This window comes from Spermophilus citellus (assembly GCF_964194105.1).
Source record: "Spermophilus citellus genome assembly, chromosome: 5".
In the NCBI taxonomy this organism is placed as follows: Eukaryota; Metazoa; Chordata; class Mammalia; order Rodentia; family Sciuridae; genus Spermophilus; species Spermophilus citellus.
This window is the reverse complement of record NC_138186.1, coordinates 138210480-138237285: the sequence shown is the minus strand read 5'-3', so window position 1 is coordinate 138237285 and position 26806 is coordinate 138210480. Positions and strand designations below refer to the sequence as shown.

Sequence of the window (26806 nt, the reverse complement as noted above, 5' to 3'; positions counted from 1 at the left end):
GGGCTTGCCCTTGAAGGGGCTCCTGGGATTCTGGTCCCTTCCTCTTGCTCTCTTTTTGCTTCACTGTCAGCTATAAGGTGAGCCACTCTGCTCCACTACATTCCCCTCCATAATTTTTTGTCTTGCCATGGGCCTAAGCAACAAGGGTCTGGTGACCATGGATTAGAACCTATGAAACTGTGAACCAAAATAAATCTTTCCTCTTTATAAGTTATCTTAGATATTTTGTCATAGTAACTAAAAACCAACGCAAATTCCCAGCCCTTTGCTAGAACTTTGTTATCAGGATTCTTTTCTCTTAGCACACCTCATTAAATTTAACTCAATTTAATTGTGTACTTAACGTGGGGGATTGTGATAAAATCAACACATGGAAGGGATTTATAACAATGCCTCACAAAGCACATAATAAATATTAGCTATTACTTTTATTGTTTATCAGAAGAATCTTACCAGATAATTTATCTTCCCAGCTCTTTCCTTTTGATGTAATGGGGATAATACCTGCCCTCCCTTTTTCATAGGGTTATTGTGAGGATCAAATGATAAAATGAGTGTGTTTTGTTACCTGGCAAGCATCAAACATATGGCAAGTATTGTTATTGAGGCTTCCTTTGACATTTAATTTTAAAAAGGTTAAGTTTAGGAAAGAAAAGGAGACTTTGACAGAGATGGATCACTGAAGATCTCTCTAGAGGTGGGAGGAAGCACAAAAGTGTTACCTGTGTGGCAGATTCTGGAGCCAGTGAGCTGGGCACCCTGACACCAGTCTGACATGAATGAAGTATTTAGAAAAGATGAAATAAGTAGATTCTAAGAGATAATGGTCTAATTGTGCAAAAGAAAAGAACTAGAGGAGGCTATCCCGCGTGTTTGTGTGTGTCCTTCCACAATTTGGCACAAATTAGTTTTTTTTTTTTCCAGACACTGCTTCAGGCCTGTCATGCTTTACAATCCAGGTTCCCAGGCCTGTGCCTGGAGAAATCCTACTCACTGTTAAGGCTGAGCATAAATGTCCCTCCTCCATGGGGTTTTCCCAATTCCTCCTGTCCCTCTCACAGGAAGAATAAATGGTTCCTTTTCAAGTCTTTTCAGTGAAAGCACTTCTTTCACTCTAGACTGAGCGGACCCAGTTTTCCTTTTTATGTGTCTCCTGGACCTACTTTACTGTGTCCCACGGAAGAGGAGCTCAATGAAGGTTTAGGCAGTGAATGCACTTTGAAGAAATAACTTTTAAAAGTTGAGAGGGCATTTAAGGCCAGGATTCGAAGCAAGAACGCCTTGCACAAACGCAATAGCTGTCATTATCTGGGGCGGCTCAAAGACGAAACGCGCCGCCCCGGCACAGTACTGTGTGGCGGAGCTCCGCAAATCCCGCGGGAAGGGTTCCTGTCGGCGGCCGGAGGGGGGCGTGGCCTGCGGGAAGGGGGCGTGACTTGCCCGCGGGGGTTTCCGCGCCAGGGGCGCGTCGGAGGGGCGCGGGAGGGGCTTCCGCCGCCAGGGGGCGGGGCCGGCGCGCCGAGTCCTCTGACGGCCCCAGCCGGGGAATTTCAATTTGAAACCTAGCGGAGGGAGGAGGCTGGCGCGCTGGCCCGCGGCTGGCTGGGACTGACACGGGACGGGTCCCCCAGGCCGGTGAGCTCCTGAGGTGCGGCGTTGGGGTAAGGAGGCGATCGGGGCTGCGAATGGCAGGTTTGGGGCGCGGGTCCCAGCCCGGGCAACTAGTCTCTGCGGATCTGCAGGGGCGGCTCGGATTTTTCCTCTAGCTGTAGCTGGGAAGCTGATCCCGGGCAGGAAGCGGTGGCGGGACAGTCTCTCCCGGAGGCGGGGGAGGGGGACTAGCTTTGGGATTTTCTGCGGCTTCCTCTCTTCTCTCTCCCCCCCCCATCAGCGCGACCCTACTGCGCCGCAGGGTCCGCATCCTGTTGCTCCAGGCCGGATTCCGCTCCTCTGCGGTGGTTCTCTCTTCATTCCCCGCAGAGTCTACAGAGGTGGAGGCGTGGTGAGGACCGCGCCGTCCCTCCCCCGTCCCGGGTGAGGTGGGCTCAGGGTCACGCGTCTGGGCCCCTGGAGCAGCAGCGGAGGAATCCGGCTCCATCCCCCGCGCGGGGACTGCAGGGACTTGGCGCGGCGGCGCTCTTCTGGAGGATGGTTTGGGAAGGGGACAGGGGGGCCGGACGCGCGCGCGGGGATTGCGGGGAGTGGTGAGGGCGGCGCGCCAGCCCCACGCGCGGCGCGGTCGGTCCGGAGTGGGCTGGCGGCAGCCGACAGGGACGCGCGTTCGACCCTTAAAATTCCGACACCCAGCTACCTCACCACAGATGGCTGCTTTTTCTCCTCCTGCGCTGGGGGCGGAGGGTTGGGAGCATTTTTAGGTGAGGTGCAGGGGAAGGACGAGGAGGAGAAAATAAGGAGCCGACGGGATTGAAATTGGCGTCGGAGACGTTGCCCCCAGCAGCCCTACGCCTGTGGTGGACTTAGTCGGCATACTTCCCAGATGCCAGCCTCCCTTAAGGTCAAGTTCTTTTGGTGAGGTTTGCTGGTATTATAAGGGGAGGGGTCTCTGTGTGGAGGCCTTTCTACAGTCGTCTGGAGAATGCCTTTAATTTCCCTGTCACCACAACAGCTGTCTCCGCATTTAAGACCCCTGGGTGGGTTGGAGGGAAGGTGGAACCTAGAGGAGCTGTGAATGTATTTTCTCGTATCGAATCTTTTCCTAGTTTCTTGAACTTATTGCATATGAAATGGTATGTATGTGCCAGGCGTTTTGTTACTGCTATTTAAGCTTTTCTTTTTTTTTTTTCTTTTCGTGACTTAGTTTTCGTTCATTCTTATTTTTTCAGTCCCTTCTTTATCTCCCTCTCCTGTTTTGTTCTCTCATCAGAATAAATTATTTGTGTATTCTTTATGTACAAAACTGTATTGAGAATTAGCATTTAGTTACTGTCTTGTCACCTTTCCTCTTGGGCTTAGCACTTGAGGCAAACTGAATCAGTTTTTTGGCTTGGGAAACTGGGATTTAGAATCCCCAATCTCTGAAGAACTAATAGTGCATAAATTCTTTTCAGTTTCCCTTGGCAGTCTTTTGCTGTAAGAAATCACTGGTTTGCTGTTGCAGTCATGTTGAGACTGCATTGTATTGTCATTGTTGGATTGTGATAAGGGCCAACCAGTCCCTCCAACTTTTAAAGAGCTATGCTGTGTCACCTGTCAGAGCTGGAACAATCATTTCTACAATTTGAAAACCACCTTCAAGCCTCAGATTTCTACTCTTTGGAGGTTATTGGAGAACTGTACAAGTGGTAATGATTTGGAACAATGCTGTGGATTTAGGGCTAATTTAATCCTATCCTGTCTTCCTCACTTCTTGGGCAGAATTCCCACTGAAGTCAGTAGTGGTCTTGTGTGCAGACTGACTGCTGAGAACAAGAGGCTGCTCATTAAGAGTAATAGGAGGGGACAGTTTCTTTCCTTTTAAAACACCCCTCTTAAAGAAAGACCTAGTCATAACAGTTCTTTATCTGTTACCTCTGTTAGAAGTAGTTTTTCTACTATATGCAAAAAGTCTAGAAAGAAAATGTGTAGATGAATTGAGCCACCAATGCTCATACTCTTTGAGATCTAAATTGGATGGAGATGGGGGGTTATTTGAAAAGATTAAAAATCACTTACCCTACTAGAATTTCAGTAAAATATTTGCTATTCAGTGTAGAAAACAATATGGAATGTTTTGCAGCAATTAGGTGTGTATATTTTAAAATCTGAAATTTAAGTCCAAAGTAGAAAGAAGCAAATTTGGAGATGTAGAGGAAGAATCTGAAGGGGTGGCCCACCAAAAAGTTACTGCAAATAGAAAACAAAGAAATGGGAAGCTCTTGCTGTATTTGGAAACCTAACTTTAATGTAGCTTGCCCACTTACAGACACATTTTTCAGGAGTTAGTGACCTTAAGGGCCCATGGTTAGATGTGAGAACTCTGAGCTTTCCAAGTTAGCTTGTTAGATCTGAGTTGGTGAGCTTGTTAGGTTTTTTTGCTTTTTAGCATAATGATCTTGTGGTTTACCCTTTCCAAATTACCAGTTCTAAAGAATTGAGTTTAGAAAACCTAACCAGTGACCAGAATGTAAAAATAGATATTTAAAAATCAGAACCATGTCCACGTGTACTACCCAACACTTGCTTTCAACTAAAAATACTTGCAAAGATGACAAAGCAGTCTTCAACCAAAATATTTATTGGTAAAATTTCTCTGTAATTAGTAATATTGTAGAGTTATGTTTAACATCGAGTTATGTTTAACATCAAGTTCTGTGCTTAATCACCACTCTCATATTACTGTGGCTAGTTGACCTACAATGTTTTTATCTTCGCCATTTTATTTAGAAATATGGGGTTTCTATTTTATTTTTTTAATTTTTAAATTTTTTAAAAAATATTTATTTTTTAGTTGTAGTTAGACACAATATCTTTATTTATTTATTTTTATGTGGTATTGGGGATCAAACCCAGGGCCTCGCCTGTGGCTAGGCGAGCGCTCTACTGCTGAGCCACAACCCCAGCCCTGGGTTTCTATTTTATATAGCGAAATGCTAAATATTGTTGAAAGTTTGATTTGTTTCTGTTTTCATAGGAAAGCATGAGATTTTTTCTTTGTTTTTTGAATTGAAGTAGTCTATTTTAAAGCTGTGTGTGAACTTCTGAAAAATATAAATTGCAAGGATTTTTTAAGAAGGCAATAAAAGTTTATAGGGATCAATGCCACCAAAGAGTTACATTTTGCATTTCTTAAGTCTGTATTGTTTTACTTGGAGAAAACAAAGGAAATGTGCCTACCTTCTCCACCCCACCTTTATTTAGAAACAATTCCAGTGGGCCTGTTTATTTTTTTTCAGATTCAGAATTACTGTACCTAACTACTGGTTATCCTTATAGATTTAAAAGCCTCAAGTAAAGTTTATGCTGGCTTCAGTAGTCAGCAAATACTAGCCAAACCCTAATTTACTGTTCTTTTATAGAATCTTGGAATCTCAGAGATGAACTGTTAGTAGTCCTCAAATCCACTCAGACCTTGTCCCCTCCCCTCAACACACAAACATTTCTAGTCTCTTTGGAAGACTTGTGTAAACAGAAGATTTGTATATGATTCCCCCAGATTCTAGACATAGCATCCCTTGGGAACACCATGTTTTGGCATAAACCAGCAACTTGATATTCGGAAGATTTCTATCTTTCCTCTGTCTGTACCCCAGACTAAAATCTAAAATGGAGTCCATCCCTTGTTATTAACTATATGGGAATGGCCTTCAAGTTAGCTATTGATAATATACTTACTTAGAAGTTACCAGTAAGCCAGAAAGGAAAGAAGTTAATCATCTCTTTTATCTAGAAATGATTAAGAGTTATAATTGATTTTTGGGTAGTTTTTCTATAAAGTGTGTATATTTTGTATGAGAGGAGGGACTGTTACCTATATTTGCCAGGTGGGGTACCTACACAATGTTTGTACTTAATAAACATTTGGAGAATTAATCAGACTTTTGAGGTGCTTTTACTAAAGTTGAAAGAGTTGGCTTTACAGAAACTGATTGTAGTTCATGTAGAAATATCACATAGTTAATATAGGTTCTTTTTTTTTTTTTAAACCACTAGACATTGTTTCCCCTTGTTTTGTGGTTGACTTGGGATCTGTGTGGGTTTCTTAGATGTGTGTTTTCCATATTTACAAGGGTAGATAATCTGTACATTATTTCCCTGGTTTTGGGGATAGTATTTATCTTAGAATTTCAGTGGGTTTCTGAATTTTCTCATTTTTAAAGTGTTGTCTCTTCTGCCTTGATACAGTGTAGATGTCATGTGCCCTGTTGAATGCCTTCATACCACCTCTATTTTTTTTTTCAGATTGAAATCGAGCTAATTTTATACTTGTAAAATGGAAACGTGTTTTCACTTCACAGATTCCTCTCATATTGGTATGTTTTCACTTTAGCATATTAGTCAAAAAGTCTGAATATATATAGTCTGGGTCCTAAGTAATCTTTATGCTAATATAGAATAAGTTGGGGCATAAGAGTAGTCTTTTCTGAGATCTCAAAGTTTTTTTTTTTTTTTTTTTTTTTTTTTTTAAAGAGAGAGGGGAGAGAGAGAGAGAGAGAGAGAGAGAGAGAGAGAGAGAGAATTTTTAAAAAATATTTATTTATTTTTTTTAGTTTTCGGCAGACACAACATCTTTGTTTGTATGTGGTGCTGAGGATCGAACCCGGGCAGCATGCATGCCAGGCGAGCGCGCTACCACTTGAGCCACATCCCCAGCCCAAAGTTTTTGTTTTAGGTAGCCAAGTTGGAATTTTACTCGTATAAGTTTATTGTCATAGGGATGGTTTAGTTTTTTCCAGGCTGAGAAACAGAAGGTGGCACAGAAAAAGTTTCAAAGTGATTTTTATCATTGTTTATCTGTAGGACCTTATTACCTAGGTCAGGCAGGTAAACCAAATCTTTCACAGTACAATTTAAAAGCCATTTCTTCTTGCTTTGCTCTTATGGCTGCATTGTCAACCTTAGTGAACGGCTTTTCACATATTTTAAAGACTTAATGTTACCTTTCAGTTGCCTTTTCTAGAATAATTTCATTAAAAAAACCCAAAAAACTTGTCTATATAGGTCTGATTATCAGCAGTCTAAGGATCTTTTCCAAGTCCTGAATTCAGGTTTCCAGACCTCTTGATGAGCTTCCAAACTGTACCCATCATTATAACAACAGAGTAGAGTTAATTAGTTTACCTTGAGGGCCAGAAGGGAGCTTAGAGATCTTTTAATTCATACTGTTGACCTGAAGTGGAGAGTCGGGTTAGTAGCAAGGTGTTGTGTTGCTCAGGTGGGCCTCAGGGGTTCATAAACTGTCTGAGATTATAAGTCAGGTGGTGCATTTGTGTGCAAAAGTGTAAGAGATTTGAGAAGGAGAAAGGGAGTATAAGAGATGATTTTGGGAAACAAAAGGCTGCAAATTGCTGATCTAGTTAGATTCTTATTAGGAAATCAAAATCTTAAGAGGTATTCTTTTATTTTTCTCTTTATTTTTCATGTTACCCTGTTGCACTTTTATCATTAATCTCCCTCTGTCTGATTGTACTTATTTCCATTCAACTGAATTCTTTAGTTGACCTCCTTTACTCAATTATCCTGGTTAAATTGAATTCTGAAATAATCTTGGTCACTCATATTCTTACCAGTGAACTTAATGTGTTTTTATTTTCTCAGGGGATCAGTAAAAGTCTATACTAATTTAGTGCTGGTTAGGCTACTTAGGCGAAGTATGTCTCAAAGCTTTCTTTCCTTTAATAAGGGGTTAAAAATCATCTATTTGATAGACCTATATGAGGATTAAGTAGCTAATGCTTATAAAATACTTCATGTAGTTCCTGGCATCTGTGAAAATTGTTAGGTTAAGAAAAAACTTAGTGAGTTGCTTGTGAATATGTGGTTAGCACATATTTTACAGTGGTCAGGAACAATTATCTGTGTGGAAATAGTCTTTTTTGATAGGAGATTGGAATTTCCTATGGTGAAAACAAGTTAAAACCACTTTTATTTTATTATTATTATTATTATTTTTGGTGCTGGAGATCAAATCCAGGGCCTTTTAAAAAAAAAAAAAAAATATATATATATATATATATATATATATATATTTATTTATTTATTTTAGTTGTAAATGGACTTTTATTTTATTTATATGCGGTACTGAGACTCCAACCCAGGGCCTCACATATGCTAGGTAAGTGCTCTACCACTGAGCCACAACCCCAGCCTCATATCCAGGGCCTTTTATGTGGTAGGTAAGCACTCTACTAGTGAGCTACTATCATATCCCTAAAACCACTTTTTAATTATTTCAGCATAGACTCTTTTTTTTTTAAGAGAGAGGGAGAGAGAGAGAATTTTTTAATATTTATTTTTTTTAGTTTTTGGCAGATACAGCATGTTTGTTTGTATGTGGTGCTGAGGATTGAATCCGGGCCGCCCGCATGCCAGGTGAGCGCACTACCGCTTGAGCCATATCCCCAGCCCCTCACATAGACTCTTTAGAATTTTTGAATTTTTAGAAAATTCTTACTTAATAAACCCTGTTCATTTTTTGGGTTAATGTCCAAAAGGTGCATATATATGGCAAATCTATGAGAATCTAGTTTGCAGAACACGGGGAGAACATAGTTTTTTTTTTGTTATGTTGCCAGAAGTAACTTGATTTTGAGTGTGAAATATGTGTGCATATAATGTATTATAATTTCCCCTCTCTATAACTGACTGCAGTGAGCTTGCTGAGATAAGGCTAATAGTGGAATTTTTATTGACAATGTTTAACCTTTTGCATACGGCCTTAAAGTGAAACCTTTATAAATTCAGTATACTTCTTATTGTGTATGAAATATACCTGAAGACATATTTTCCCCCAGTGTAGTGTTTTAATTTTAAACTGACTGCCAAAATTAAGAAATAGGAGGTTTTCCATAAATATTTTAGGCTGAAAATATTGGAGGATTGTGGCAATACTGGGCCCATGCTCCTCAGTTGGAGAAACCATCTGTTAGAGATCAGTAGTTCATACCATTTTGTATGGTTAATCCTTTCCCTATATTGTCTCAGTTCCTCCTGTTGTTTTTTTTCATCTTATCTCTAGACCCCTTCATTCATTTGCATTATCTAGCTGGCTTTTTTAGAGTATTGAGTTTGTGCTTTTACTAAATGTCAATTGACAGAAAAAGGCCTACATGTGTATGACCTTAAAGTGGGTGTTGCTGGCAAGTAGGACTTTTCTACCTTTTGAACCAGCAGTTATTTCCTGCCTTTCCCTTTGTGAAGAATGACCTTTGTGTCACAGTTGGAGTCATAGTTTTTGGAACCAATTAATCAGTGTCCAGCATGCATTAGGCCCATAGTAACATGTGGAAAGTGTGGTCTCATTCATTACCTACTGGTCTTAAACATATTTGTTGGTTCTCTAAAGCCCAGGTTTAGTCTCCCACAGCTCAGAGCTGTATTTTATTTGTATGTTATTTGGCTTTTTAAAAAGATTTTTTCTCATTTCATCATTTAATATTTTATTATGTATCAGTCTATCAATTTTAACTGAGAAACTAAAAGAACTTTATTTGGAGTCCTAAGAGTTACAATTTAGGAGACATAGGTTTAGATAGCTCTAAATCAGTATTCGGAAGAAGGCAATGGGAACTTATATGAGCAAACACTGCCAATTTATTAAATGTTGAGAAGGAATGGGGCAATGTGACTGACAGAAGATCAAAAAATATATATACTTAGTAATGTTCATCAAATAAGAGTTTGATAACCTCTTGATACACTTCTTGAGTCTCTGGGCACAGTGTAATTATGTGGTCCTTCTTGTCATTCAGATTCCTGCTGTCAAAAGGTGGAGATGACTAGAGTTCATATTGCAGGCAGCAGCTGGAGACTGCCTAAGTCCTACTTCTTTCATGCCTCCATTTTAAAAGCCTTTCAGTGTTGCTCTCAGCATGAGGTTCCTTTCATTTTCATCCTCTTTAAGATAAGAACTGTTTTGTAAACATAAGTGGATTCATGCTAAAATTTCCTTAATATCATCAATTATCTGTTAGTAATAAGATCTTTGATTGTCTCAGGTGTCAATTTTTAGAAAAGTTTGTTTGAATCAAGAGCCAGTTGAGATCTCTACATTATAATTCATTGATGGATCTTTTACAGTAATGAGATTTGATTGCCTCTTCATCTCTTATTTTTCCTTATAATTCATTTGTTGAAGAAACTTAATTGATTATTCTATATGGTTTCCCACAGTTTGAATTTTGCTGATTTCAACATTGTAGTGTAGTTAACCTATTCTGTCATTTCTTTAGATCCATAAGTGAATCTAATTTTTTACGATTATGATTTAGAGGCTTGATCTAATTTTTCCCCTCCTTCTCTTCCTCCCTATAAGTTTGTTCCATAGATGTAGGCCTCTGTTTGACACTTCTCCTTGGTTCGCCTGTATCCTTTAGGCTTGTGTTGCTGTTACCAAGTGCTTTGCCTAATCTATCCTGGATAAATGTATTTTATGCTCTTGGTTGGCTTTGTTCTAGATTCCATCTTAAGTAATCTAGTAAGATCAGAAGTATTGATAATCAATAAACATGTTAAAAAAAAAAAGGAAAATGATTGTATTGTATTGGAGCATAGACTATAAGTCCCCAGTATAATTGGTACTTTAGGCATATTAATATTGCTCATCCTTTTCCCAGTAATACCTTGGGTAATTTGGTATGACTTTCATTTTACAGATGAAAAATTGAACTTAAAAATTGAATGAGTTGCTCAAGGACACTCAGCTTGTGTGTGGCTAAAACGTTTGTCTTCTGGAGCCAGTTATTGTTAATTATTTGAGGCTGTTACTCAGAACTTGAAGTTTTGAGGAACCTATTAACCTCTATAGCATCTAACATTTCGGTAGAAGACAGACTTCCTTTTCTGGCTGGTTTTCTGTCTCCTAGTTTCTTTTGTAAAGGAGTGATTTTGAAGCAGATCTGAGTACTATTTTTAGTTTTGTGATTCCCCACCCCACCTTGATTCGGTGCTGGGAATTGAATGTGGACCCTTCTACGTGATTAAGCTTACATTCTACCACTGAGCTACATCCACAGCAATTGTGTGATTCTTGGGCTGCTGTGTAGCTGCCTTTGTGGAATTCCCTTTGCTTCTCTTCCCAGGTTCCATGTCTTCTGGACTCCATGTCCTGTTCTTGGTTTAATTCTAATCATGAGCACTTTCGGTAGTTGTCCAGGGAAGTTTAAATGGGAAGTCAGTTTCTTTAAGAACTCCCGTATCTTGAAATGTCTTTTTCCATTCTCAGTTTGATTGTTTTTATAGTTTGGGTGTATATAGAAATGTTTGTGATTGCTTTCCCTCCTAATTTTGAAGGTTCTTTTGTAGCCTTTTGAAGGTTATTTCCAGCAATCTTACCTTAGCCCACAGAAGTACCTGAAATTTACAATTCCTAAGGCTCTTGAGAATTCTTGAATAATCACCTTATTTCTTATAGGCTCCCACCAAAACAGGAACTCACATTTTAGTATCCTGCTCTGCTAAGTCAGTTATTTTGTACATCTGCTTTCCATCTGCTAAAATTTTTTTTGGCATATCTTATCTGCTGGTCTGTTCCTTCCCCTACCTCCCCCCATCCCTTTTTTTGGGATTTGTATTTTTTTTTTTTTTAAATTCCTTTACTATCATTCTAGTGTTGTGTAGGGAGGGAACAGAAATTAACTCAATTTCAGTCCACTGGATTCAGGTTTTAAACTGATTAAAAATCAAATTCTCTAGATTATTGTGGTACTTATTTTTGGTAAGAACTATCACTGTACTAACTTACTTTTCCCATGCCTCTTGCTTCCTTCAGTTATTTATAAAAACAGGCAGAAAAATCAGGTGATTGAGTCAGTCTTTAGGATGGATCTGAGTGGATGACTGCTATGTCATTGAAATAGAAAGTGTTTTATGGGCTGTGGGTGTGGCACACGGGTAGAATGCTTGCCTAGTGTGTATAAGGCCCTGGATTTAATCTCCAGTACCTCCAGAAAAAAAAAAAAAAAAAAAAGCTTTCTAGGAGGAGTTTAATAAATGTTTCTTTTTATTCTGTGATATTTCAAGGATTAGATCAGTATAAACTTGTAAATATTATATATTTGAGCTACACTTAAAAATACATAAAAACAGATTTATCAAATATGCGCTTATCGAAAGTGGCAGTTTTATTTTAGACTTTAGTCAATATCTTAACTTTGTCTTAAAACTGTCACATGGTTGCCATACATAAGTTTGAATATCCTTATTTTTTTTTTTTTTTTTTTTTTTTTTGATACCAAGGATTGAACCCAGGGGCGCTTAACCACTGAGCCACATCCCCAACCCCTATAAGTTTGTATATTCTTTAAATATGATTTGGGGATTAGAGTAAACTTTGAATTCACAGACTTTGTTAAATACTGTTACAGTGAAAATTTCCATTATTAAAAAAGGTGTGAATAAATTATGAAAGTGTGGGACTTACACTAATATGAGTATAGATGTTTTGTGTATGGATTTTGGGGAAGTTCAAACAAAATGGAGATTCCAAATAAGATAGTGAGTTATTAATGGCTGTGTGATCTGAGGAAGCTCCAGGAAAATCTTATGGCTTTGAGTTCTTATGATTGGTATTGACTAAGTTACCCGTGGGTTTTTAGAGATTTATAAATTCAAGTCCTCTCCTCATTAGTGTAGAAAGTATTGTTAGTGATAGATAAGAACAGTATTTCCCTAAAATGTGGTGATATGTGAAATGATTGTATTACATAGATGAATCTTTTTCTTTTTCTTTAAATACTGGGGATCAAACCCAGGTGCCTTATATGTTAGTCAAGTGCTCTACAATGAAGCTATAACCTCATCCCTTTTTATTTTTTATTTTTGGTACCAGGGATTGAACTCAGGAATGCTTAACCACTGAGCCACATCCCCACCCCTCTAAAAATTTTTTTTAAAAAAAATTTTTTAGAATCTTGCTAAGTTGCTTAGGACCTTGCTAAGTTGGTGAGGCTGGCTTTGAAATCATGATCCTCCTGCCTCAGCCTAAGCTGCTGGGATTACAGGCAGTATGCTACCATGCCTGGCCCTTTATATTTTTTGAGAAAGTCTTATTAAGTTGCTATAGATCCTCCTGCCTCAACCTCCCAAGTAACTGAGACTATAGGCATGTATCCCCTACATCTGGATTAATGTTTTTCTTTTAATCTTTAAATATATGTTAGTATTTATCAGAAAAATAAACAAGCATCTCAAAAATATCAATTCATTGATATTTCTTAGCCTGAGGCTAAAGTGGATATTTTAAAGTGATTTGATTTAAAGATGTGTTTTTAATAATTAATACAATTGAAGCCAGATTTAAAATTAGGTAGTCAGTGTAGTTAGGTAAATCAGGTCTAATATCGAGTGAAATCTAAAATGGAGGCCATGTTGAGAATGAATTCCCAGAAAAGTTGAGCAACTCTCCGAATGTTAATGAAGTCCAGGAAACAGCCCCCAACAGATTTGAAGATAGTTCATCCAAAAGAAATGTTAATGAACAGCAAACTTAAAGATGCTGACTCGGAAGTGCCCAGATTACTTCTTTGGCCCACCTTGTCCCACCCCTCGGGCCTTCCCACCTACATTCCATCACCCCATCACCGAAAACTATAAAATGGAGAGACAACCGCACTTCCACGGATTCCACCTCTTGGGTCCCCTTCTTCCTCCCGGAGAAGTCTTTTCTGTTGTCCTTTAATAAACTTCTAATTTCTACTTTGACCTTGCCTCGGCATGCTTCTCTGGTGTTATTCTTCAACATTGGGGAAGCAAGAACTCATCACTGGTCAACAGCGGTAACAACAATGACTGAATGGATTTGGCAAAAATTATAAAAGTGGGTACGTGAATAAAGTTGGTAAACATTGGTAGTTTGTAAATACTATTTGTTTAATCATGGTGCTTTTACGCATTTTTTTCTTTTTAGGTAATAGTATAAAACTGGGCTGACTGTATCATAAGCTTCTTGTATTTTTTTCCTCCAAATACAGATATTGAACTGAGGTCCTTTCACATGATAGGAAGTACTCTGTCACTATCCTATTTTCTCAACTCTCTTTACTTTTTGAGATAGGGTCTCCTTAAGTTCTATAAGTTGCTGAGGCTGGTTTCGAACCTGATCCTTCTGCCTTAGCTTCCTATGTACCTGAGTAGGTATATATACACTACTGCACCTCATCATTGGCCTAAACTTCTATTTTCTTCCTATTATTTATTTATTTTTGAATTTTAGATAGTTTTTATTTGTGAACTTAAAAAAAATCCCCCTCCAACAGAAATTCTCAAGGCATTTTGACATTTTATGTTTAAAACAATTTGTACCATAGGTCTGACAGCTAAGAAGAAAATGAAGTTAAATGGTTAAAGGTACCCAAAGTCATTCAGTAGTTCGTAATGGAACTTTGGGCATAGCCAAGGTCTCCTTGTATCCAGAGTTGCTTCTGTTACACTGTGCTTTTTAGTTGTTAGTGGAGTAGCCAATTGAAATTTTCTTAGAACTCAGGAAGTCTGCCAAATTTTGCGGCTAAAGGGATGTTCCTGTAGCTTTTATATATTTGTATCTCAAGCCCTGAAGGTAGAAAGAGCTGGGTCTTCCAAAAATAGTTCAATAAATATGTCAACATTTTGAAATACTATTGAGAAAACAAGGAAGTGGAAGTCCTATGGGATTATTGGAAAATGATGCCAAATGCTTTCACCAGTATTTAGAAAGCAAATGTGGCAGTGGTTGTATGCCAGACAATGGTTCATGGCCTTGGTTTTTAAAGCCCATTTTTTTTCCTTACTTATACCCAGTGCTCTGTTTAATTGCTTCTAGATTTTGGTAGAAAAGCTGCTAAATGAACATCTTCCTTGAAAATTTTCCATTTAATCCACTCTTAAAGAGAAAAGGAAAACTTTTCTCACTTAATAAAGTGGATAAGAAGTGTGTGTATGAAAGGTTGAAGTGTCACATAACGACTTGGGTCTGTTCACTGACAAAGAAATAGAGTTTATCTGTGTGCTTGTAACCAAAACAGTTTTTGAATTGTGGCCATTAGAATCAACATCAGTAAAGTCTGCATCTTAATTTCCTTAATCCCAAGACTGTCTCTTTTAAATTATGTGCATATTGGAATGTTTTATTGTAATGTGAAAGCATTCATCTGTTCCCTGAGGTCCCCCCACCAGCTGAAAACAGAAAAATAGAGTTATGCTGAAGATATTAACTTTCACAGCTCTGCAATGAAGAGCAATAGATGTGGGCTGCATGTATAGTGCAGATGTGGCTGTGACCTAATTGACACCAGTTCACTTTCATGCTCCTTGCTGCAAGCTTGGATTGAAAGACATGAGGGGTGGATCTAGAACATTCTGTTGGTCTGTGATTTGTATTTTACTTGCTTTGTGCAGTACACAGGAAAACAGTGAAGGATAATGTGACTTTTTTTTTAAGGGCCTTATTTTTTTGTTGTTAAATCTTTTGAAGCCACATTTTTATTCTGATTATCTATTGACATTTTTTTTTTTTGAAGAAAGAGTATGTGCTTTTTGGTTATAAAAGAAATTGGTTTTTTTCCCCAACTTTTATTATGGAAAATTCAGCATATATTTGTAAGTAGAATACTACTATAATGAGCCTCATGTACCCTCTCTTGACTTCAACAATTTGCAGTACATAGCCTGTTTTATTCCATATGTTTTTCTCTTCCATTCCTTGACTTCTCCCATTACCTATTGTACTATAATTTTATGGCACTGGGGATTGAACCAGGGGTACTTTATCATTGAGCTACATCCCCAGTCATTTTTTTAAAAAAATTAAAATTTGATACAGGGTTCCTCTTAAATTGTTGAGGCTGGTCTTGAACCTGTGTTCCTCCTGTTTCTGGGATTACAAGCATATGCCCCTGCACCCAGCCTTACCCCTCATATTTTGAAGCAAATTCTATACATTGTGTAATTTATTTTGTAAATAAATGAGCTCTCCTTCCACCTTTTTTTCATATACTTCTTGGTTTCCCAAATAAAGTTCGTGTTCCAAACTGATTTTGTAGAATAACAAAGTAGTTCTTTTATAACATTTCAATTGTCATGCATTTGGAATAAATATCTAAATTCTGTTTTGAGAATTAAAAGCATTTTTTGTCCAAATGCAGTTTTGTGGATATAGGGAATACTTTGTCCAGTGTTAAAAATAAAAACAATAACAAAAAATCCTAACAATCACTAAACCAGAACTGAACTGATCTCACAATTTTAGTATGTTTTGAAGATAATGATTATGTATATAATTTTTTTTTTTCTCCAGGGCTCCTGCCTGCTTATACTGTATTGTAATATTATTAGTTTTTTTTTCTTTTTTATTCTTCTGTTCTTCCTTTACATGGTATGGTTCAATGGCAGTATGTTAGAACTAGACCAAGTGCAATTTTTATTTTTTAGTTGACTAAATTTTAATGAGATCACATAATTATTATAACTGTGTAGGGTGCTGTCTGTATGGTTCTGTCTGGCAGTGTAGAGGGTAAGGTACATACCTTAAACACTGATCACGTACTAGTTAAGAAGTCATTATATAAATTGATGGCCTTTTATACTCACAGCTGACAATCACTTAAAAGTTGAAATGCTTTTCCTAATTAACAGGCAGGATTTTTGTTTTGGAAATAGTTTATTGCTAAGAGCCACAGCCAAGTAATATGATGCATGGCACTTTTGGTTGAAAAGTGTCGCCAGCTAGCCATTGAGATGATATGATTATGTTAAGATTTGCATTCATATGGATATTGGACTCCTGCTGTTCACCTTGGGGAGGGGGCCTACGGGACTCCTGGAGAGTTCCCATTGGTTGGGGAAGTACAGTAGGAGGGAATTCCGGGGGGAGGAACTTGTTCTGGGGTTCCGGTAGAACACCACCACGTGTGTGGACTGGCTTGTTCCCGGATGTGTACGGGGTATCGGTGGCATTTCAAAAATATAGTTTGTTCCTGCTTGAGTGGCTCGTGATTCTGTGCCCAGCCAGACTGCGGCAATTGGTGGCCAGTACGGGGAACGCCTGAAGCTTGGAGGTGAGTAAAATTGCTCGCCCCTGAGGGAAGGCGACAGAATGGGTGACCATTTCAAAAAACAATGTGTTCTTGTTTTGATTTATTTTGTTTTTGTTTCAAGCTCCCTAGCCCTAGAATTTTCTCAGGCAAACTGGGAAAAATGGTTGGCTCAAGGTTTGAAGTTGTTCGGCCCTGAGAAAGAGAAAATTGATACAACTATTCTCTGTTCCATTTTTGTTTCATTCTGTTTTGGCTTTGTTTTATGCTATCTTATTGGGTTGCGTTACCTTTATAGTAGATTAGAATCTAGTAAAAAACAACCGAAAGACTGTTAAGTAAATTGTTAGAGATCCAGACTATGGTAGAAAACATGTTAGGTCAAGCAAAAGAGAAGGTCTTTCGAGCTAGTCAGACAGAGGAAAATTTGAAGAAAGAAAGCTTAGAGGAAGAACAGCCATCAGGTGGAGAATTACAATAGGAGGCTGCTACTAACTCCGTTCTATCACCCGAGGGCATAATTCAACCAACAGGTCCATCTACAGCTGAGCGGCCCTCAACTCCCGTAGTTGATGGACGGAATCCTGAGGCAGGACCCCAAAGATTAGCATGCCCTGTATTTGAGCAGGCAGGAGGGCAACGAATTCACCGTGATTTAGATTTCAAAACAGTAAAGCAATTAAAGGAGGCTGTAACAACCTATGGTCCGCAAGCACCCTTTACCATAAGTATGGTCGAATCTATTACCAACTTGGACATGACACTAGCAGATTGGGCTAACATGTGTCGATCTGTGCTAAACGGAGGACAATATTTGTTATGGAAGGTTGCCAATGAGGAATTTTACATGGAGACAGCTAGGTGAAATGCAGCAGCCGGTTACCCTCAAAGAAATCTAGATATGTTATTAGGAAAGGGACCTTATGAGGGTCAAAGACAACAAATTGAATATGATCCTGGTGTATACGCACAAATTGCTGTAGATGCAGTTAGGGCATGGAAAACTTTACAGGGGCATGGAGATTTACAAGATCAATTATCTAAGGTAATACAAGGAACTAATGAACCTTACGCTGAATTTGTAGATAGGCTTATTCAGACAGCTTCTAGAATATTTGGAGATACAGAACAGGCAATGCCATTTATAAAACAACTGGCTTATGACCAAGCAAATCGTTGCTGCAGAGAGGTCATTAGACCATGGAGACATGAAGATTTAAACACATATATTAAATTATGTAGAGACATTAATGAACAAGGGCAAGTCTTAGCAGCAGTACAACAGGCTTTAGATGCCAGGCCAAAAACATGCTATAATTGTAATCAAACAGGACATTTTAAAAGGAGTTGCCCCATAGGAGGAGGGTTTAAGAAAGCTAGGTATCAAAGGAATAGAATACCGGGTATTTGCCCATGATGCCATAGAGGGAGACATTGGGCTAATGAATGCCGTTCTCAAACCACCATAGAGGGTATTCCGTTATCAAAAAACGGACAAGGACCAAGTGTTTACCCATGATATTGTGGAGAAAGGCATCAGGCTCCATTGCCAAAAAACGGACTGGAGGGCCCAATGCCCCGGGGCCCAAAACCGCAAATATACGGGGCAATGGAGGAACCCAGAAGCACCATCAAGGTAGTGCCCAGGACGCATTATCCATTAAATCCCTCATCAGACAAACTAGAGGGAATGCAGGGTTGGACATCTGCGCCTCTGCCAGAGGAGTACTAACTCCAGAGATGGGAGTTCAAATCATTCCCACAGGAGTAAAAGGACCTCTTCCCCAGGGAACAGTAGGCTTATTATTGGGACGCAGTTCTTCTACTCTAAAAGGACTTATGATAAGTCCTGGGGTAATTGATCCCGATTATGAGGGTGAAATAAAAATTATAGCTAGTTCTCCAAGAGGTATATCAGTAATTTCACCAGAAGATAGAATAGCACAGTTACTAATAATACCCAGCCTGCATGATTAATTTTCCAGTTGTAATGTAGAAAGATGTTCCAAGGGATTAGGCTCCACAGGTGTAGATTGGGCTATGCTGTCTTTAAATTTAGATTCTCGCCCCATGCTAAAATTAAATATTCAAGGACATGACTTTATTTATTTATTTATTTATTTATTAAAGAGAGAATGAGAGAGAGGGAGGGAGAGAGAGAGAGAGAGAGAGAGAGAGAGAGAGAGAGAAGAGAATTTTTAATATTTATTTTTTTTTAGTTCTCGGCGGACACAACATCTTTGTTGGTATGTGGTGCTGAGGATCGAACCTGGGCCGCGCGCATGCCAGGCGAGCGCACTACCGCTTGAGCCACATCCCCAGCCCAAGGACATGACTTTAATGGGCTACTGAACACAGGTGCTGACCTTAGCATCATATCTCGTCAAGAATGGCCAAAACATTAGCCATTACAACAAGCCACTCAAACGCTTCGAGGCCTAGGAGTGGCAACTAATCCCCATAGAAGTGCAATGGTATTAGATTGGAAGGATCCTGAAGGATGTGAAGGAACTATACAACCCTACTAGGGCTAGACAAGGCTTTTTTTTTTTTTTTTTTTTTAATTGGATGTTCACAACATTACAAAGCTCTTGACAAATCATATTTCATACATTAGAATCAAGTGGGTTATGAACTCCCATTTTTGCCCCAAATACAGATTGCAGAATCACATCGGTTACACATCACATTTTTACATACTGCCATATTAGTGACTGTTGTATTCTGCTACCTTTCCTATCCTCTACTATCCCCCCTCCCCTCCCCTCCCATCTTCTCTCTCTACCCCATCTACTGTAATTCATTTCCCTCCATGTTTGTTATCCCATTCCCCTCATAACCTCTTATATATAATTTTGTAAAACAATGAGGGTCTCCCTCCATTTCCATGTGATTTCCCTTTTTTTTCCCTTTCCCTCCCACCTCATGTCTCTGTTTAATGTTAAACTTTTCTTCCTGCTCTTCCTCCCTGTTCTGTTCTTAGTTGCTCTCATTATATCAAAGAAGACATTTGGTATTTGTTTTTTTAGGGATTGGCTAGCTTCACTAAGAATAATCTGCTCTAGTGCCATCCATTTCCCTGCAAATTCCGTGATTTTGTCATTTTTTAGTGCTGCGTAATACTCCATGGTGTATAAATGCCACATTTTTTTTATCCATTCATCTATTGAAGGGCATCTGGGTTGATTCCACAGTCTGGCAATTGTGAATTGTGCTGCTATGAACATCGATGTGGCAGTATCCCTGTAGTGTGCTCTTTTAAGGTCTTCAGGAAATAGTCCGAGAAGGGCAATAGCTGGGTCAAATGGTGGTTCCATTCCCAGCTTTCCCAGGTATCTCCAAACTGCTTTCCAAATTGGTCGCACCCGTTTGCAGTCCTACCAGCAATGGACAAGAGTACCCTTTTCCCCACATCCTCGCCAGCACTCGATGTTGTTTGACTTCATCATGGCTGCCACTCTTACTGGGGTGAGGTGGTATCTTAGAGTGGTTTTGATTTGCATTTCCTTGACTGCTAGAGATGGTGAGCATTTTTTCATGTACTTGTTGATTGATTGTATGTCCTCCTCTGTGAAGTGTTTGTTCATGTCCTTGGCCCATTTGTTGATTGGGTTGTTTGTTTTCTTATTGTCTAATTTTTTGAGTTCTTTGTATACTCTGGATAATAGGGCTCCACACATTCTGAAGTGTGAGGAGTAAAAATTTGTTCCCAGGATGTAGGCTCCCTATTTACCTCTCTTATTGTTTCTCTTGCTGAGAAAAAACTTTTCAGTTTAAGAAAGTCCCATTTGTTGATTCTTGTTATTAACTCTTGTGCTATGGGTGTCCTATTAAGGAATTTTGAGCCCGTCCCCACAATCTGTAGATCGGAGCCAACTTTTTCTTCTATCAGACGGAGAGTCTCTGATTTGATATCTAGTTCCTTTATCCACTTTGAGTTGACTTTTGTGCATGGCGAGAGGAGGGGATTCAGTTTCATTTTGTTGCATATGCATTTCCAGTTTTCCCAACACCATTTGTTGAAGATGCTATCCTTTCTCCATTGCATGTTTTTAGCTCCTTTATCAAATATAAGATAGTTGTAGCTTTGTGGATTAGCCTCTGTGTCCTCTAATCTGTACCATTGGTCCACCCGCCTGTTCTGGTACGAGTACCATGCTGTTTTTATTACTATTGCTCTGTAATATAGTTTGAAATCTGGTATCGCTATACCACCTGATTCACACTTCCTGCTTAGAATTGTTTTTGCTATTCTGGGTCTTTTATTTTTCCATATGAATTTCATGATTGCTTTATCTATTTCTACAAGAAATGCCATTGGGATTTTGATTGGCATTGCATTGAACCTCTAGAGAACTTTTGGTAATATCGCCATTTTGATGATATTAGTTCTGCCTATCCATGAACAAGGTATATTTTTCCATCTTCTAAGATCCTCTTCTATTTCTTTCTTTAGGGTTCTGTAGTTTTCATAGTATAGGTCTTTCACCTCTTTTGTTAGGTTGATTCCCAAGTATTTTATTTTTTTTGAGGATATTGTGAATGGAGTGTTTTTCATCATTTCCATTTCAGAAGTTTTGTCGCTGATATACAGAAATGCCTTTGATTTATGCGTGTTGATTTTATATCCTGCCACTTTGCTGAATTCATTTATTAGTTCTAGTAGTTTTTTTGTAGACCCTTTTGGGTCTTCTAGGTATAGAATCATGTCATCCGCAAATAGTGATAATTTAAGTTCTTCTTTTCCTATTTTTATGCCTTTAATTTCTTTCGTCTGTCTAATTTCTCTGGCCAGTGTTTCGAGAACTATGTTGAACAGAAGTGGTGAGAGAGGGCATCCCTGTCTTGTTCCGGATTTTAGAGGGAATGCCTTTAACTTTTGTCCATTCAGAATGATGCTAGCCTGAGGCTTAGCATAGATAGCTTTTACAATGTCAAGGTAAGTTCCTGTTATCCCTAGTTTTTCTAATGTTTTGAACATAAAGGGATGCTGTACTTTGTCGAATGCTTTTTCTGCATCTATCGAGATGATCATATGGTTCTTATTTTTAAGTCTATTGATGTGGTGAATAACATTTATTGATTTCCGTATATTGAACCATCCTTGCATCCCAGGGATGAATCCTACTTGATCATGGTGCACAATTTTTTTGATGTGCCTTTGTATCCGATTCGCCAGAATTTTATTGAGGATTTTTGCATCTAGGTTCATTAGAGATATTGGTCTGTAGTTTTCTTTCTTTGAGGTGTCTTTGTCTGGTTTCGGAATCAGGGTGATATTGGCCTCATAGAATGAATTTGGCAGAGCTCCCTCTTTTTCTATTTCCTGAAGTAATTTGAAAAGTATTGGTATTAATTCTTCTTTAAAGGTTTTGTAGAACTCCGCTGTATACCCATCCGGTCCTGGGCTTTTCTTGGTAGGAAGTCTTTTGATTGCTTCTTCTATTTCGTCTATTGATATTGGTCTGTTTAAGTTGTGAGTTTCCTCCTGACTCTGTCTGGGCAAATCATATGACTTAAGGAATTTATCGATGTCTTCACTATCTTCTATTTTATTGGAATATAGGTTTTCAAAATAATTTCTAATTGTTTTCTGTATTTCTGAAGCGTCTGTTGTAATATTGCCTTTTTCATCCCGTATGTTAGTAATTTGAGTTCTCTCTCTTCTTCTCTTTGTTAGTATGGCTAGGGGTCTGTCGATCTTATTTACTTTTTCAAAGAACCAACTTTTTGCTTTGTTAATGTTTTCAATAGTTTCTTTTGTTTGAATTTCATTGATTTCTGCTCTGATTTTAATTAATTCTTGCCTTCTGCTACATTTGCTATTGTTTTGCTCTTCCTTTTCTAGGGCTTTGAGATGAAGTGTGAGCTCATTTATTTGTTGTTTTTTCCTTTTTTTGAGGAATGACCTCCAGGCGATGAATTTCGCTCTCAAAACTGTTTTCATTGTGTCCCATAGATTCCGATATGTTGTGTCTGTATTTTCATTTATCTCTAAGAATTTTTTGATTTCCTCCTTTATGTCTTCTGTAACCCATTGATCATTCATTAACGTATTGTTCATTGTCCATGTGATGTAGGATTTTTCCTTCCGTCTTTTATCATTGATTTCCAGTTTCATTCCATTATGATCTGATAAAGTGCATGGTATTATCTCAACCCCTTTATATTTACTGAGGGTTGCCCTATGGCATAATATATGATCTATTTTTGAGAAGGTTCCATGTGCTGCTGAGAAAAAAGTATATCCACTTGATGATGGTTGATATAGTCTATATATGTCAGTTAAGTCTAGGTTATTGATTGTGATATTGAGGTCAATAGTTTCTTTATTCAACTTTTGTTTGGAGGATCTGTCCAATGGTGAGAGAGGTGTGTTGAAGTCACCCATGATTATTGTGTTGTGGTCTATTCGATTCTTGAACTTGAGGAGAGTTTGTTTTATGAACGTCGCAGCGCCATTATTTGGTGCATAAATATTGATAATTGTTATGTCTTGTTGGTCAATGGTTCCTTTTAACAGTATGTAATGTCCTTCCTTATCCCTTTTGATTAACTTAGTCTTGAAGTCGATTTTATTCGATATGAGAATGGCCACCCCTGCTTGCTTACGAGGAGCGTGTGCATGGTATATTTTTTCCCAACCTTTTGCCTTGATCCTGCGTATGTCCTTTCCAATCAGATGTGTCTCCTGGAGGCAGCATATTGTTGGATTTGTTTTTTTAATCCATGTTAATTGTTGGATTTGTTTTTTTAATCCATGTTACCAGCCTATGTCGCTTTATTGGAGAGTTTAAGCCATTAACGTTTGGAGTTACTATTGATATATGGTTTGTACTTCCTGCCATGTTTGATTATTTATCTTTTTTTTTCCCCCTAATTTAGATTGTTTCTCCATGGTTAGCTTTCCCCCCGTCTTCTGTCTTTACCGAGGCACTTCCCGCTGATGGTTTTGGTTATCGTTTTCCATTTCTTCCTCTTGTAGAGTTTTGCTCAAGACGCCTTGCAATGCTGGTTTTCTGGCTACAAATTCTTTTAGCTTTTGTTTGTCATGAAAGATTTTTATCTCGTTGTCGTATCTGAAGCTTAATTTTGCTGGATACAGAATTCTTGGTTGGCATCCATTGTCTTTCAGTGTTTGAAATACGTTGTTCCAGGATCTTCTCGCTTTCAGCGTCTGTGATGAAAAATCCGTTGTCCACCTTATTGGTTTACCCCTAAATGTAATCTGCCTCTTTTCTCTTGTAGCTTTTAATATTATCTCTTTGTTCTGTATATTGGATAGCTTCATAACAATGTGTCTTGGCGTTGGTCTACTGTGATTTTGTGTGCTCGGTGTCCTGTATGCATCTACAATTTGTATATCTGTTTCCTTCTTTATTTCTGGGAAGTTTTCTGTAATTATTTCCTTCAGCACGTTACTCATTCCCTTGGCATGAATCTCTGTGCCTTCCTCTATCCCGATGACTCGTAAGTTTGATTTTTTTAAATTATCCCAAATCTGTTGGATGTTTTTCTCGTGATTTTTTACCAGTCTATCTGAGTTGGCTAGACTCTTTTCAAGATGATATATTTTGTCTTCATTATCTGACGTTCTGGCTTCTACTTGCTCCACTCTGTTAGTGATACTCTCGATTGAGTTTTTAATTTGGTTTATCATTTCCTTCATTTCTAGAATTATTGTTTGATTTTTTTTTATAATCTCTATCTCCTGATAAAGATGCTTAACTTCTTCTTTTATCTCTTTATGTAATTCCTTTTCAATGTGCTCTTTAAGGTTCCTTTCCATGTGTCTAAGGTGTTCCTTGAGTTCTTTATATGGCCATTTTTCTGATGACTCCAGGTCCTCCTGAATATTTAGGCTGTCTTTCATTGTTTGTACTCCTTTTCTTCCTTGCTTCTTTTATGCTCATGATACTTCTTGTTCTGTTTGACTGCTGAGTTACTGTTTACACTTATAAATTTATTTGATGCTTGGGAGGAGAGGTATTAGAAGGGAAGGGAAGAAGTTACTAAATAGAGTGAGTGTAGGCAGGTGGAATTCAAGAGAGGGGGAATAAGAAAATTGAAAAGAAATGAAAAGACAAAAGAAAAGAAAGTGAAAAGAAAGAAAGAAAAAACGAAAAAATAAAAATTTTAAAACAAACAAAATTATAATGATAATAGAAAAATGGAAATTGGAGTTAAAAAAAAATAATAATAGAATAAAAAGAATTAAAAAAATTGAAACCATTAATAAGAAAGTTAAAGAACAACAACAACATCAACTACAAAAAGTGAGAATAAAAAAATACTAATAATAATCATTAAAAAATAATAATAATAATAATAAATGCAGTCATAGAGCTCGATTAACTTCTCTTCCAGTAGGTGGAGCTATGCCCACTGGGCCAGGCTTCTCCTCGTGATAGGTGGGAACCAATCACTGTGCCTCAGCTCTTCTTCCCAGACTGTGCGAGTCTCCAGTCCTGAGTGTCTAGGTCCTTCTCTTGTGGTTTCTCAATCCAGGCCCCACTCACCTGTGACGCTTACCACTTTACTGGCTACACGCTGGGTCTGCTGCTCCTGGGAGCCCTGTTTTCACTGATGCCTGGGCACACCCTTTCTGTTTGCCTCCCTCGGACCCTAAGTTTGTAGGTCTTGGAGCTGAGGACCCCCAGCAAATTTGTTTGCCCTTAGGTAGCAACTCCCCTGTTAGCTGGTGCAAGGGACCTCTGTTGTCAGCCCTGGTGGGAGCGGTAGCTGGGGATTCTGTGCTGCTAGTCCCACTTCATTCCTGATTCCCTGGGTCTGGCTATGGTGCTCAGTTGGCTTTTACCTCTGTGAGATCAGGTGGGCCGACTAGTTATTTCAGCAGGATCGTTAGTGCTGAGTCACGAGAAGCAGGCGATCCGGGGCTTAAATGCAGCCAATTCGTGCTCAGTGTGTGTTTTCTGAGGGGCCCAAAGTGTGCGCCCTAGCTCCACGTCAGCTCAGCATTGTCTAGTAATCCTGAGCAAATAGGCTTTAGATAATTTACATCTCCCTATGCCCTCGCAGTTGAAGAGGTCAGAGACTTGATCCCTCCGCGTCTGCCGTCATGTTAGACCTCCTCAATAATATTCATGTTACCCTTACAGTTTCCTGGCATAAGCAAGATCTTGGGGTTATACAAACTGCTGCTTCTGTTTGCAGTCCAGTTTTCTAGAACTGAAGTCCTGCTGCCGTCGCCTCCACCTCTGGTCCGAGCTCTTTGGCGTCGCGCATGTCTGCGACCTTAGCAGCACCGCCGCGGAGGGCCCAAGCGGCTGCCGCCGCGGAGAGCCCAAGCGGCTGGCGCCGCGGGGGGCCCAAGCGGCTGCCGCCGCGCCTGTCCCCTTGCAGAGGGATGCCGAATGACCCCAGAGCAGGCTATGCCCCAAGGTGCAGCAGGGAACAGGCGACCGAGGCACTTGAGGCCGTGGTCCAGCCTTCGGAGGACAGGGTTCGGCATGCAGCCCAGTTCCAGTCTCTAGATGCAGCAGCTGGACTATGTTGACACGGCCATCAAGACAGCGTGCAGAAAGCAAATGGTGGCTCCCGCGGAGTGGATTTTCGGCCCCGAAACTACAGCCCCGCCAACAATTTCAATCCACTAACTCTCCCTGTATAGACAATATTCAAAAAAAAAAAAAAAAAAAAAGGGCGGGGTGTCCTGAGCTTTCTTTGCCTCAGGTACTTACAATCCACTGCTGATTGCCCCTTCAGCTTCTCTGCCGGGACCGAAGTGAAAGAGGAAGCAGATGGGCGCAAAGCGCCCACGGTTTTGAGCAGGAAAGCGTCCGGGAGCCAAGCGTCTCTTTTTCAATCTCCTAGACAAGGCTTTAGGAAATAAAAAAGATTAAGAGAACAAGAACAAGGTATGACAGCACCAATTCAAATAGATCAAGAAATAAATAGACATGGATTGGGTTTTCAGAAAGGGCCACTGAGACAATCAAAATTACTTGGAAATCAGAAAGACCAGTGTAGGTTCCTCAGTAGCTCCTGACTAAAGAAAAGATACAAGTAGCCCATGACCTGGTCAAACAACAATTAGCGGAGGGACATATACAACCTTCTGTATCTCTCCATAATACTCCCATTTTTGTCATTAAAAAGAAATCTGGTAAATGGAGATTATTGCA

General features: G+C 39.1%; 1 protein-coding gene across 14 annotated transcripts in view; it reads left to right on the top strand.

Moving 5' to 3' along the window:
• Positions 1 to 1506: 1506 nt before the first annotated feature.
• The window catches only part of EPB41L2 (erythrocyte membrane protein band 4.1 like 2), a 208748-nt gene continuing 183448 nt past the window's right edge, over positions 1507 to 26806 (top strand). For 9 of the 14 annotated variants that reach the window (XM_081296273.1, XM_081296271.1, XM_081296270.1 and 6 more), the window contains exon 1: positions 1510 to 1661. The gene's annotated coding sequence lies outside the window, so the exon portion shown is untranslated. Of the gene's footprint in view, positions 1662 to 5898; positions 5970 to 7958; positions 8029 to 26806 lie in introns of all 14 variants that reach the window. The other 5 variants (XM_081296279.1, XM_081296277.1, XM_081296262.1 and 2 more) reach the window with 5 other exon arrangements.